The sequence below is a fragment of the Ovis aries genome, chromosome 5 (assembly GCF_016772045.2).
Source record: "Ovis aries strain OAR_USU_Benz2616 breed Rambouillet chromosome 5, ARS-UI_Ramb_v3.0, whole genome shotgun sequence".
Taxonomy (NCBI): Eukaryota; Metazoa; Chordata; class Mammalia; order Artiodactyla; family Bovidae; genus Ovis; species Ovis aries.
This window is the reverse complement of record NC_056058.1, coordinates 18770981-18784666: the sequence shown is the minus strand read 5'-3', so window position 1 is coordinate 18784666 and position 13686 is coordinate 18770981. Positions and strand designations below refer to the sequence as shown.

At 49.2% G+C, this 13686-nt stretch overlaps 1 protein-coding gene and 1 non-coding gene across 6 annotated transcripts in view; both read right to left on the bottom strand.

The window, feature by feature from the left end:
- Positions 1 to 13686, bottom strand: part of GNG7 (G protein subunit gamma 7) — a 140142-nt gene that overhangs the window by 105248 nt on the left and 21208 nt on the right. The window lies entirely within an intron of this gene.
- TRNAG-UCC (transfer RNA glycine (anticodon UCC)) lies at positions 410 to 482 on the bottom strand. Its single transcript has one exon. It is a non-coding gene; the product is annotated as a tRNA-Gly (tRNA).

Here is a 13686-nt window from a genome sequence, read left to right as displayed (position 1 = left end):
TTCACTCATCACCACAGCAACCATCTAAATGTGTCACCCCAAGGAGCTCCGATTGCAAATGAGGCAGGAGGAGAAGCCTGGGGTGGGGGACGGCAGCCTGAGCCTCGCCATCTGAGCTCCCAGCCCTGAGCCCTCAGAGTCTCTTGGAGAAGTGCCTGGGCTGGACACACCACTCCAAAATCTTGAGACTGACCCAGATCAGGGGCCAGCACAGTCCAGTCCAATGGGACAAAAGGGCCCGGAGGGCTGACTCAGGGGCTAAAAGTCTCCAGGAGCCCAGCAGACGTAGGGAGAGGAGGGTGCTGACCCCGGCTCTGTGTCCTGAGTCTCTCGACCCTCCTCCCCCTAACACTGGGTGGGGTCTCCCCACTTTCCTATTTTTGACCAAGCTGCACAACAAGTAGGTTGGTTCCCTGATCAGGGATCAAACCTGAGCCCCCTGCATTGGAAGCTCAGCGTCTTAACCACTGGACCACCAGGGAAATCTCAGCATCTCCCTGCTTTACTCTCTAATCACTGGAGGTTTGTTCTGCTTGTGCTTCCCTGGTGGCTCACTGGTAAAGAACCCACCTGCCAACGCAGGAGTCGTGGGTCCAATCCCTGGGTTGGGAAGACCCTGTGGAGAAGGAAATGGGAACCCACTCCAGTATTCTTGCCCGCGAAATCCCATGGATGGAGGAGCCTGGAGGGCTACAGTCCAAGAGGTCACATAAAAGAGTCAATCATGACTTAGTGACTACACAACAACATGTAAGCAGGGACCAAACTCAATATTTTTCATAATGAACACAGGGTCTCCGTCCCCAGCCCTGCTGACACCGGGCACATCATCTTCCATGCAGGGCTGTCCTGGGAGCTGTGCGGTGTGGACAACCTCCCTGCCCCCATCCACTCAATGTCAGGAGCCCCCCAGTGTGGCAAACACAGATGTGCCCAGACATCACTAGTGTCCCCTTGGGGACAGATCACCTGCTGAGCCAAGCATTGATTATCAGACCTCCCACCTCCTGGCACTGTCCTGTATGGAGGCACAGGCAACTGACTTGGGAAGAGGATCAATTTCGACAAATTAAAAAAAAAATGTGTATGCACAGATTTCTTTTTCCTCTCAAAATTAAAATAGCTTCTGTCCATCCCCCGGAAGGCGGTGGGTGGGGACAGATATTCCCGAATCTCACAGGCAGTATGGTTTCATTCTACCCCAACTTCGTAACCGACTAACTCCCCCAGGGCCTCAGTTTCCAAATCTTCAAGGTGGGGGTGAGAGTGGCACCCCCTGAGCGGGTGGGGTTCTTGGATTAAACAAGTGAATATCTAGCAAATGCATAAGTCAGTCCTGGCATATTGTTCATAGCGGATCACTTCTTTATCACTGGAACTTTTTCACAATCCTAGAACATCTAGTAACTGCTTTGTTGACAAGGCTAGGACTCAGCAGAGTGATTTTGTGAAGGACCAGGTGGCAAATGTTTTTGGTCACTGTCGCTACTACTGAATCCAGCCAGTCGCGGACCAGTGGGTGAGGCTCTGTGCCGGTAAAGCAGGGGATGCAGGTTCGATCCCTGGCTGGGGAACTAAAGTTGCATATGTTGTATGGTTGGAGAAAAAAAAAAAATCTGATTTTGGGAGTTCTGTGGCAGTTCAGTGGTTAAGACTCCATACTTCCAATGCAGGGGGTGCAGGTTTGATCCCTGGTCAGGGAACTCAGATCCCACATGCCTCAAGGTCCAGCCAAAAAAAAAAAAACGACATTGACTAACCCAGGTGACTTGGATCCAGGCCAGAGGTTGGAGGCTGGAGTTTTCGACCCCCAGACTGGAAGACGGTCTGTGAGCAGATGGCACCAGGCCTCACATGGAGGCACCAGTGCAAAGGGAAATGGGATCCTGGGTCCTAACAGAAAGCCCCCAGCTGCCCCTAACCCCAGGCCATCCACTACACAGAATCTCGCCACCAGAGACACCACTTCCCTCAGATTCAGAGAAGGGGCTGCTGCTTTCTCAACACCTGGGGGAAAATCCATGGGCTAACCTCTGTTAGCAAGTATAGAAGCTCTTTATCAATCTTGGTTGCAAAAGGGATCCTAAAGATCTTGACCTGGTGAGCAAACTATTTTCCGATCATTCTAGACAGGGCAGTTTACCATCTCAAAACTGCCACTGGTAACAGCCCCGAAGAACCTATCCCCAGAGGGAGAAATGGTTTCTGCAGACGGAGAGACTGAAAAAACCTCAGTGTAGATGTAGATGTGACAACTCAGTGTCCTGTGGGGCTGTGTGCATCCTGGGGCAGAAAGGGGTGTCGGGAAAATTAAAGAAATCCAAATGAAGTGTGGACTTTAGTTAATAATGACACTATTTGCAAAGCAGAAATAGAGACACAGACGTCAAAGGGGAAAATGGGGCAGAGGGGAATGGACTGGGATGCTGGAATTGACATATATACATTTCTTTCTCCAATGCATGAAAGTGAAAAGTCAAAGTGAAGTTGCTCAATCATGTCCGACTCTTCGCGACCGCATGGACTGCAGCCTACCAGGCTCCTCCGTCCATGGGATTTTCCAGGCAAGAGTACTGGAGTGGGGTGCCATCGCCTTCTCCAATGTATACATTACTATGCATAAAATAGAAACTAACGAGAACCTGCTGCTCCGTTGTGCTGTGCTGTCGCGTCTAACTCTTTGCGAGCCCGTGGACCGCACCCCGCCAGGCTCCTCTGTCCATGGGATTCTTGTGGCAAGAATACTGGAGTGGGCTGACATTTCCTTCTCCAGTGGATCTTCCTGAACCAGGGATGGAACCTGCGCCTCTTGTGCCTCCTGCATAGGTAGACGGGTTCTGTGCCACCTGGGAACCTACTGTACAGCCAAGGGACCTCTACTCAGTGCTCTGTGATGAATTAAATGGGAAGGAAATCCAAAAAAGAGGGAATATATGTATATATACAGCTGATTCACTTTATTGTACAGTAGAAACCAACACAACATTGTAAAGCAACTATACTAAAAAAATGAAAAATAATGATGATATATCAGTGTTGGTTTCTTAACTGGGACGAATGTTTGATGTAAAATGTGAAGAACAGGGGTGACAGGGTACGTGGGATCTATCTGTACTGTCTTCCCAATTTTCCTGTGAATCTAAAACGAGTCTGAAATGAAAAGTTCATCTAAGAAGAAAAAGGAGAGAGGGGAGTGACGACAATTAGCTACTTATGCTTGAGGAGGCTTTGAAATGTGATTGAGGGAACATTAAGTTCCTGTGACAGCATCCGATAATGACAGGGTTATATAAAGCCCAGAGAAGAAAGACGCTAAAAACAGGATATGCTAATCAGCAGGGGAAGTTGGCTCCTAGGAGAGGAGTGAGGAGGGGGAGAAAAGACAGGTGGCTGAGTGGTTCCCGAGACAATCGGGGTGGACCCCGGCCCAGGGGCTGCTCCACGGGAGGAAATGTCTGGAACGTCCCAGGCGGAAAGGGGCAATGAGGCACATCTGCTCAGGAGCAATGCCTGCTGAGTGAACAGCCAGAGCTTGGGCTTGGGGGAGGGTGATGGTTTTATAGATGGAGAGTTCTGGAATGTGAGGGTGAAGCTGTGATCCAAAGACAGACAAACAGATGGGTGATGTGACATGGCATCCTGGTCTCTGCAAGCTGACTTACTGGACACCTTCATCTAGAGCAGGGTTTCTCCTCTGCACCCTGCAGATATTTAGGGCCAGGTCATTCCCTGTTGGGGCATCCTGCACACTGGGGGGTTTGGAGCAGCCTCCCTGAATCCTGCTCCCATGATGCCAGGAGCACCCCTAGTCCTGACAACCACAGATGCCCCAGACAGTGTGCCCCAGGGCAGGACATCCTAGAGGAGAAACACTGACCTACAATAATTTACAACGACTAACTGTACACACAGGACCATAGGACTGTAATTATCCTCATTCTACAGATGGGGAAACTGAGGCTCAGAGAGGCGATAAAGCCAGCCTTTGGTCACCGGGAGGATGTCTCAGAGAAGGGGTAGTCAGGAGTGGCCAATACCATGTTTAACAAGGAGAGGCCTCTGCCTGGGGAGGGGGCGGCAGTGCTGACCTGTCAGTATCCGAGGGCCAAATCCGGCCCACCTCTTGTGTCTGTAAAGTTTTGCTGAAACACAGCCACATCCATTGATTTAAATATCAGCTATGACATTCACATGAAATTAAAAGACGCTTGCTCCTTGGAAGGAAAGCTATGACAAACCTAGACAGCATATTAAGAAGCAGAGACATCATTTTGCCGACAAAGGTCCGTATAGTCAAAGCTACGGTTTTTCCAGTAGTCATGTATAGATGTGAGAATTGGACGATAAAGAAGGCTGAGCACTGAAGAACTGATGCTTTTGAACTGTGGTGTTGGAGAAGACTCTTGAGAGTCCCTTGGACTTCAAGATCAAACCAGTCAATACTAAAGGAAATCAACCCTGAATATTCACTGGAAAGACTGATGCTGAAGCTGAAACTCCAATACTTTGGCCACCTGATGTGAAGAGCTGACTCATTGGAAAAGATCCTGATGCTGGGAAAGATTGAGGGCAGGAGGAGAAGGGGATGACAGAGGATGAGACAGATAGCATTACTGACTCAATGGACATGAATCTGAGCAAACTCAGGGAGATGGTGAAGGACAGGGAAGCCTGGCATGCTGCAGTTCATGGGGTTGCAGAATCAGACACCACTTATTGACTGAACAACAACATATGACATTCATGCCTACAAGGACTGGCTGGCCCTTCACAGAGTTTATTGGCTCCTCACAGAGGTTCTCCATCACCACCTCAAAGCCCTGGCTGGTTTTTCCAGACTCTTGAGTGCTCACTGAAGAGTTTGTTGGAGGAATGAAGACAACAGAGGCAGCCTCACTGGCAGTGAAAGGAGTTTGGACTAGTTCTGCCTGGTTCAGCATGAAGAGGCTGGTCCCTGGACTCATCAGCTCCTCAGCCAGGAGGGGGTCTGACCCCTGCCCACCCGCCAGTCCTGCCCGGTGGGAGAAGCACATGCTATCATTGGTGTGCGGGACTGTCGGGTTGACTGGCAGCAGGCAGCATGCCAGCCCATCTCCCGAGGTGTGTGGGCTGCACTCTCATCTTGATCCTGCTCTCACATGGGACGGAGCCTGGCCTCTGCTCTGAGCTCTGGGGTTCATGGAACCATGTCCCCCTGAGCCTGCATGGCCAGCCCTGTGGCCTCTGGAGGGTAGAGCGTGCTGAGCGAGGATGCATGCAGCTGCCCCATCTCGTCTTCCCAGAGCCTCAGTGCCTTGGTGCCACCCTGGTCCCAGTGCTGAGACCCACGGATCGTGCTGTCATCTGAAGGTCACCTCTGTCTAGACTTTCTCCTTACCAGTACTGTGGGCGTTCAGGCCACTCTCCAGGGTAGAGCAGCCACTCTGGCCCCCACCCATTCGTGCCATCAGCACCCCCTAGTCGTGACAACCACAGATGTCCCCAGATTTCACCCAGTGTCCCCTGGGTGTGGACTCACCCTGAGTGAGACCCCTGTGGTAGGGATTCCATGGACTCCCAGGAAGTCATGCGTCCCACGACCATCTAACCTCTGAGGTCTGGTAGGCTGCTTACATTTCAATACACACCTGAGTGGGAGGGAGGGGAGGTGACCCATAGATGTTGGAGGCCACCCTGGTTCACACCAATCTGACCATCAGGGATTTATTCTGAAGGCTAATATGAGCTGAGTTTCCAGGTGGCTCAGTGGTAAAGAATCCGGAGGAGTTCTTCAGGAGACACAGGTTTGATCCCTGGGTTGGAAGATCCCCTGGAGGAGGAAGTGGCAACCCATTCCAGTATTCTTGCCTGGAAAATCCCATGGACAGAGGAGTCTGGCAGGCTACAGTCCATGGGTCACAAAAAGTTGGACATAACTTAGTAACTAAACCACCATTCTTTTAAGGTCTTTATTGAATTTGTTACAGTATTGCTTCTGTTTTATGTTCTGCTTTTTTGGCTGCAAAAACATGTGGGATCTTAGCCTTGACCAGGGATTGAACCAGTACCCCTTGCATCAAAGGCGAAGTCTCAAGCACTGGCTCACCAGGGAGGTCCTTGGCTCATTGTCACTAGTTACATCTGCAGAGCCCCTAATTCCACATGAGGCCAGATGCCCGGGTGCTGGGGGTGAGGACTGAAACATATCTTTGGGGGGAACAGAACTCAGCTCACAACACCCCCTCTTTGGCCTTCCCCCCTGCTCTCCCAGCCTTGCCCTGAACCCCAGCTCTCCTGATCCCCACATACCGTACTGACCCCCAAGCCGTGTCCTTCACGCCCATCAGAAAGCACTCCCACGTCGCCATCTCTCTGGCGTCCCACCTGCTTCCCTGACTTCCCACCTGGGGGGCTGTGAGCTCACGGGGAACATGCCCCCAGAGGAGGCACGCTGAGCTCCATGCCCGTCCCGGGGTCACAAGTTTGAGGCAGATGGGCAGGTGACAGCAATGCTGGTCCCTGGAGAGATGACACCTGGCTTGTTGGCAGGGGGCACTGCTCCAGGCTCAGCTGTCACCACATGGGAAGTGGCCCCAATGTCATCAGCCCCTCCAAGTGTCCTGAGAAGCTGGGAGGTTTTTTTCATTTTTTAAATGTAAAAGCTCCTGCTTTTTCTTTTTTTTTTTTTTTTTTTTTTTTTGGCTATGTCACTTGGCTCATGGGATCTTAGTTTCCCAAACAGGATCGAACCTGGGGCTCCTGCAGTGGAAGCGCAGAGTCTTAACCAGTAGACCACCAGGGAAAGTCCAAAAGCTCCTGGTTTTTAAATGTTGGCAGTAATTCAGTAATTCTGGGAATCCCAGACTATCTTACCTGTTTGCTGAGAAATTTGTATGTGGGTCAAGAAGCAACAGTTAGAACCCTGTATGCAACAACGAATTGGCTCAAGATGGAGAAAGGAGGACAACACGGCTGTCTGCTGTTACCCTGCTTGTTTAATCTACACTCTGAGCACATCAGGAGAAATGCCGGGCTGGAGGAGTTACAAGCTGGAATCACAGCTTGTAACTGTGGCGGGAGAAACATCAACAACCTTAGACATGTGCATAGTATCGCTCTAATGGCAGGAAGCGAAGAGGAACTAAAGAGCCTCTTGATGAGAGTAAAGGAGAGTGAAAGAGCTGGCTTAAGACTAAATATTAAAAAACTAAGATCATGGCATCTGCCCCCATTACTGCATGGCAAACAGAAGGGGAAAAGGTGGAAGTCATGACAGATTTCCTGTTCTTGGGCTCCAAAGTCACTGCAGATGGTGACCGCAGCCATGAAATCAGAAGATGACTGCTTCTTGTCAGGAAAGCTATGACAAACCTAGACAATGTGTTGAAAAGCAGAGACATTGCTCTGTTGACAAAGGTTCCTATAGTCAAGGCTATGGTCTTCCCAGTGGTCATGTACGGTTATGAGAGCTGGACTGTAAAGAAGGCAGAACGCCAAAGAACTGATGCCTTCAAACTGTGGTGCTGGAGAAGACTCCTGAAAGTCCCTTGGACAGCAAGGAGATCAAACCAGTCAATCTTAAGGGAGATCAACCCTGAATATTCACTGGAAGGACTGATGCTGAAGTTGATGTTCCAGTATTTTGGTCATCTGATGTGAACAGACGACTCACTGGAAAAGTCCCTGATGCTCGAAAAGATTGAGGGCAGAAGGAGAAGAGGGTGTCAGAGTTTGAGATGGATGGATGGCATCACCGAAGCAATGAACATGAACTTGGGCAAACTCTGGGTGAGGGACCAGGAGGCCTGGCGTGCTGCAGTCCATGGGATCTCAAAAGTCAGACACAACTGGCTGAGTGAACAGCAACAATAATAATTCAACATCTAAAACCACTGGGGTACTTCCCCTGTGGTACAGTGGATAGGAATCCACCTGCCAGTGCAGGGGACATGGGTTTGATCCCTGGTCCAGGAAGACCCCACATGCACAGGAGTAGCTAAGCCCGAGCTCCGCAACTACTGAGCCCACACGGCACAGCCACTGGAGCCTGCGCACCTAGAGCCTGTGCTCCGCAAGGGGCGGAACTAAAGCAGTGAGAAGCCCAGGCACCGGCACTGGACGGAGCTGCCTGCTGCCACCAGAAAATCGCCTGCACACCAACAACGGCTCAGCACAGCCAAGAAAGTCACGTGTGCACGTGCACTCAGTCATGTCTCACTCTGCCACCAGCTAGACTGTGGCCCACCAGACTGTCTGTGGGATTTTCCAGGCAAGGATTCTGAAGTGGGTTGCCATTTCCTCCTCCAGGGGATCTTCCCGACCCAGGGATCGAACCATCTTCTGCACTGGCAGGCAGATTCGTTACCACTGCACTACCAGGGAAGCCCAAAATAAATAAATTAATTAAAATTAAAAACAAACAACACTGTTCTGCCTCAGGCAGCCAACAGTGATAAGTACTGTGGGCAGGACGAGCCCTACAGTGGGGTGTGACAAGAGGGCCACTTCACCTCTGGGGTTCTTCACCCACATCCACAACTGCAGTCTGATCCCAAGAAAGCGCCAGACATGCCCAGGTCAGGGGAGGTGCTGCCAAACCTCCGACTTGTCCTCACAATGGTCGAGAAAGTCAGGAACAAGGACAGTCAGAGAAACTGTCACAGCCCGGAGGGGCCTGAGGAGACACGATGACTCCATGTGGGGTCCTGGAAGGTGCACTGAGGCAGCAAAGAGGACAGCTGGGGAAAAATAAGGCTCAGAGGGTAAAGAATCTGCATGCAATGCAGGAGACCCAGGTTCGATCCCTGGGTCGGGAAGATCCCCTGGAGGAGGAAATGGCACCCCACTCCAGTATCCTTGCCTGGAGAATCCCATGGACAGAGGAGCCTGGTGGACTACAGCCCATGGGGTCGAAGAGTCCTACACGACTGAGCAACTAACACTTTCAGGGAAATCTGAATAAAGTATGGACTATGAAGATAAAATGTATCAGTATCAGTTCAGCCACTGTGACAAATGTGCAGCCCGGGACCTAAGATGCCCGCACCGTCTGTGCTCCTAGCAGGGAAACTGGGTGGGCATGGGTGGCGGGAACGGACTCCCCGCACCGTCTGTGCTTTTCTGTAAATCCAACGCGGGTTCGAGAGGAGCTTAAAGAAAACCTTGACCACTAGAAACAAGGTATATAGCATAAGACACTGCAGGACGCTCAGGACTACCTTACAAATATGTCTTCCAAACTTGATGGGCTTGTTCTCCAAAGGGACCACCATATAAACATAAGCATATAGTTATGACCATTTTTTTTTAGAAATTAGGAAACCACTGGGGAAGGACTTCCTTGGCGGTCCAGGGGTTAAGACTCTGCACTTCCCACATGCTGCCTGGTGCAGCAAAAGATTAATAATGATCATAATAAAGAAAAGCTATGTTTGTTAATCTCCCAGGCGTTTGAAATGATGGCGCAAAAAGTTAGGAGGTGGGGAGCCCCCGAGAGGAGACACAGGGTACAGCCATGCATGGTACCGAGGGGTGCAGAGGTCCCTGGCCCCCAGCAGCCTCCGAGTCAAAAAGGGCCTTAAAACCATGTCTGTGGACACCACTCTGGAGCAGGAATAGTGACCATGGCTGCCCAGCTTGGAGCTGGCGCCCTGGGGAACCTTGAGGTCAGTACACCTGCAAGGTCAGGAACCATTTCCTGTCTATCTCAGGTAAGGAAAAAGCTGCTTAAAAAAAAAAAAAAAAAAGCTAGACAAAACATTCATTGGAAGGACTGATGCTGAGGCTTCAATACTTTGGCTACGTGATGCAAAGAGCCTACTCATTTGGAAAGACCCTGATGCTGGGAAAGACTGAGGGCCAAAGGAGAAAGGGACGACAGAGGAAGAGAAGGTTGGATGGCATCAGTGACTCAATGGACATGAATTTGAGAAAACTCCGGAAGACAGTGGAGGACAGGGAAGCCTGACGTGCTGCAGTCCATGGGGTTGCAAAGAGTCAGACATGACTTAGTGACTGAATAATAACAACAATATAAAATATAAGACATTGTCCAAAGTCAGTAAATGGAAAAGAAAGACTTTAAACTTGAGTTTAATTCCAAAGCTCATGAAGGGGGAAACCCAATGGTTCCCATCTCGCGACACTCAGTGCTGTTCGGAGACATCAGGTAGGACGGGGGGCACTCCAGGCATTGACCAAGTGCGTGGGGGTCAGAGATGCAGTTCCACACCCCACAGTGCCCAGGATGGCCCCACACAGAGCCTGATCAGACTCAAATGTCAACAGAGCTGAGTGAGAGACCCTGCTCAACAGGTGGAGACTAACATCTTGTCATATGCCCAGACCCATGTGTACTAACACTGGAAGTCACCCCAGGTACTTCTGACTACCAAGAATTGCACAACAGGGACTTCCCTGGCAGTCCAGTGGTTAGGAACTTGCCTCCCAATGAAGGTGGTGTGGGTTCAAGACCTGGTCAGGAAGCTAAGATCCCAGGGGCCTCAGGGTCCGAAAAACAAAACATAAAACAGAAGCAATATTGTAACAAATTCAGTAAAGACTTTAAAAAAATAGTCCACATCAAGAACTGCAGACCAGTGCACTGGCTAGTACAATCCATCTAAATTCAACTCTTTTTCTTAAAAAGACATATTTGTATATGTGGATGTATATACACACACACACACACACACACACACACAAATTCCCAAGTGACTCTGTGTGAAGAATCTGCCCACCAATGCAGGAGATGCAGGAAACTTTTTGTTTCCTGCATTGAAAGCTCAGAGTCTTAGCCTCTTTACCACCAAGGAAGTCCTGTGATGTATCTCTTAATATATATTTTTAGAGATGGCACTATGGGATCAGAAACCATTACACATTTTTAAGGTTCTTGAAACACACTACTAAATTGGTGCTGAGAAAGATTATCCCATTTTATATTATCCTGCTATCCACATCCTCATGATCGTGGGTATTACTTTTATTAATATTCACCAGTTTAAAGGTGAAAATAGAGTCTTCTTGGTGTTTTGTGAAATAATTTTTTAACTTTGGAATGATTTTAGATTTGAACAAGACTACTTGCAAAGATAATACATAAGTCTCCTATTTTCCTTCACCTGGCTTCTTCTGTAAGGTGCATTGGTCACAACTAAAAAGCCTCTTGATGAAAGTGAAAGAGGAGAGTGAAAAAGTTGGGTTAAAGGTCAACATTCAGAAAACAAAGATCATGGCATCCGGTCCCATCACTTCATGGGATATAGATGGGGAAACAGTGGAAACAGTGTCAGACTTTATTTTTGGGGGCTCCAAAATCACTGCAGATGGTGACTGCAGCCATGAAATTAAAAGACGCTTACTCCTTGGAAGAAAAGTTATGACCAACCTAGATAGTATATTCAAATGCAGAGACATTACTTTGCTGACTAAGGTCCGTCTAGTCAAGGCTATGGTTTTCCATTGGTCATGTATGGATGTGAGTGTTGGACTGTGAAGAAGGCTGAGTGCCGAGGAACTGATGCTTTTGAACTATGGTGTTGGAGAAGACTCTTGAGAGTCCCTTGGACTGCAAGGAGATCCAACCAGTCTATCCTAAAGGAGATCAGTCCTGGGATTTCTTTGGAAGGAATGATGCTAAAGCTGAAACTCCAGTACTTTGGCCACCTCATGTGAAGAGTTGACTCATTGGAAAAGACTCTGATGCTGGGAGGGATTGGGGGCAGGAGGAGAAGGGGATGACAGAGGATGAGATGGCTGGATGGCATCACTGACTCGATGGATGTGAGTCTGAGTGAACTCCGGGAGTTGGTGATGGACAGGGAGGCCTGGCGTGCTGCAATTCATGGGGTCGCAAAGAGTCGGACACAAATGAGCGACTGAACTGAACTGAACTAAACTGAAGACATCAATGCAGCTGCATTACTATTAACCAAGCTCCACCGTTTATTCAGATTTCACTAGTGTTTCCACTAAAGGTTCTCTTGTTTCAGATCCCATCTAGGATACCACATTGCATTTATTGGAAAAGACCCTAATGCTGGGAAAGATTGAGGGCAGGAGGAGAAGGGGGCGACAGAGGATGAGATGGTTGGATGGCATCACTGACTCAATGGAAATGAGTTTGAGTAAACTCTGGTAGACAGTGAAGGACAGGGAAGCCTGCCGTGCTGCAGACCATGGGGCTGCAAGGAGTCGGACACAACTTAGGGGCTGAACAATGTGTCATTCCTAATCCTTAAGACACTCCTACACCTCCATTTTGCTGATGAGAAGATGGAGGTTCAGAGAGGTTAAGTGATTTGCCAACATCACAGAGCTGCTGAATGGCAGAGCCTGGATGCGATCCACACCTGAAGAACTCTGGATCCAGGAGTACTCCAAGCATGCCTCCCTCCCTCTCATCTCAAGTCCCTTCAAACATGCAAAAGTTAGTCTGCAACTCTCCATTAACATATGAAGTGATCCACGGCAAGTATTAATAACTGGGTGATGAACCGCCATGACAGAACTAAGCAGACATCCTTCCCTTCAAACAGCCGCCTTGAGAAACTATTTCTGAACAATATGTCATCTCATGGATGTGTCCTTGGAAACCATCAGAGACAAAGGAAAAATCTCAGAAGAGATGCTGTCCTGTGACTTAGCAATAACACGTGACATTCAACCAAAAGCAACCCTATTCCTGTTGGGCCATCCACCTTATTCAGCACTGAGTGACCTCTGGCTGGGTGGAGGGCACTCTGAGACAGTCCCCCAGTGATCCCCAACTCCTGGTCCCTGTGCCTGTATCCCTGCCTCCTGCTGAGTGTGGGCAGGACCCGTGACTTGCACTAGCATACAGGATTGAGATGGGACGTCACTTCCATGACCATCTCATGTGGGAAGGCAGCTTCCGCCTTGCCAGCAGACTCTCTCCTTGGCTGCTGTGATGAAGCAAGTTTCCAGGTTGGGGAGGCCCAGTGGCCCACAGCCAAACAACTGAGAATAGCCTCCAGTCAGCAGTCATGTGAGTGAGCTTGGAAGCGATCCTTTCTCAGCTGAGGTAAGATGGCAGCCCAGGGGGTCTTCCCTGGTGGTGGTGAAGAAACTGTCCTCCAATGCAGAGGACATGGGTTCCAGCCTTGGTCAGGAAACTAAGACCCCACGTGCTGCGAGGCAACTAAATGTGCATAACACAACTAGAGAGAAGTCCACGTGCCGCGACAGAGAGCCAATGCAGCCATAAATAAGTAAATAATTTTTTTTTAAGACAGCAGCCCAGGCCAAGAATTTGACTGCAACCTGAGAGACCCTGAGCAGAAGCCCCAGCTGAGCTACACCTGGGTTCCTGACTGACAGAAACAGAAACCCTAAGGCAATAAACATGCATTGTTTCAAGTCACTAAGTCTGTGGTGATTTGTTACAGCAGTGTTAGCACACTAATACAGACTGTTTCCAAATTCAAACCCACCCTCTAAAGGTGAAAATCTGAAATGTATTTGAAACATACAGGTTTCTAGATTTGAAATATACAAAAGCAGTCCAGCCTGGTCTTAAAGGCGATCACATTGGAGCAATGTTTCAAGGACAAGGACTCCCAAGGTGATTGTTTGAAAATGGAAATATGAAATCTGGGGTAATGAACAAAACAGATTCTACTTAGCTGACAATTATAACCAGATTTTTCACACTCAATTGCATATACTACGTCAGGCAGTTTTTCT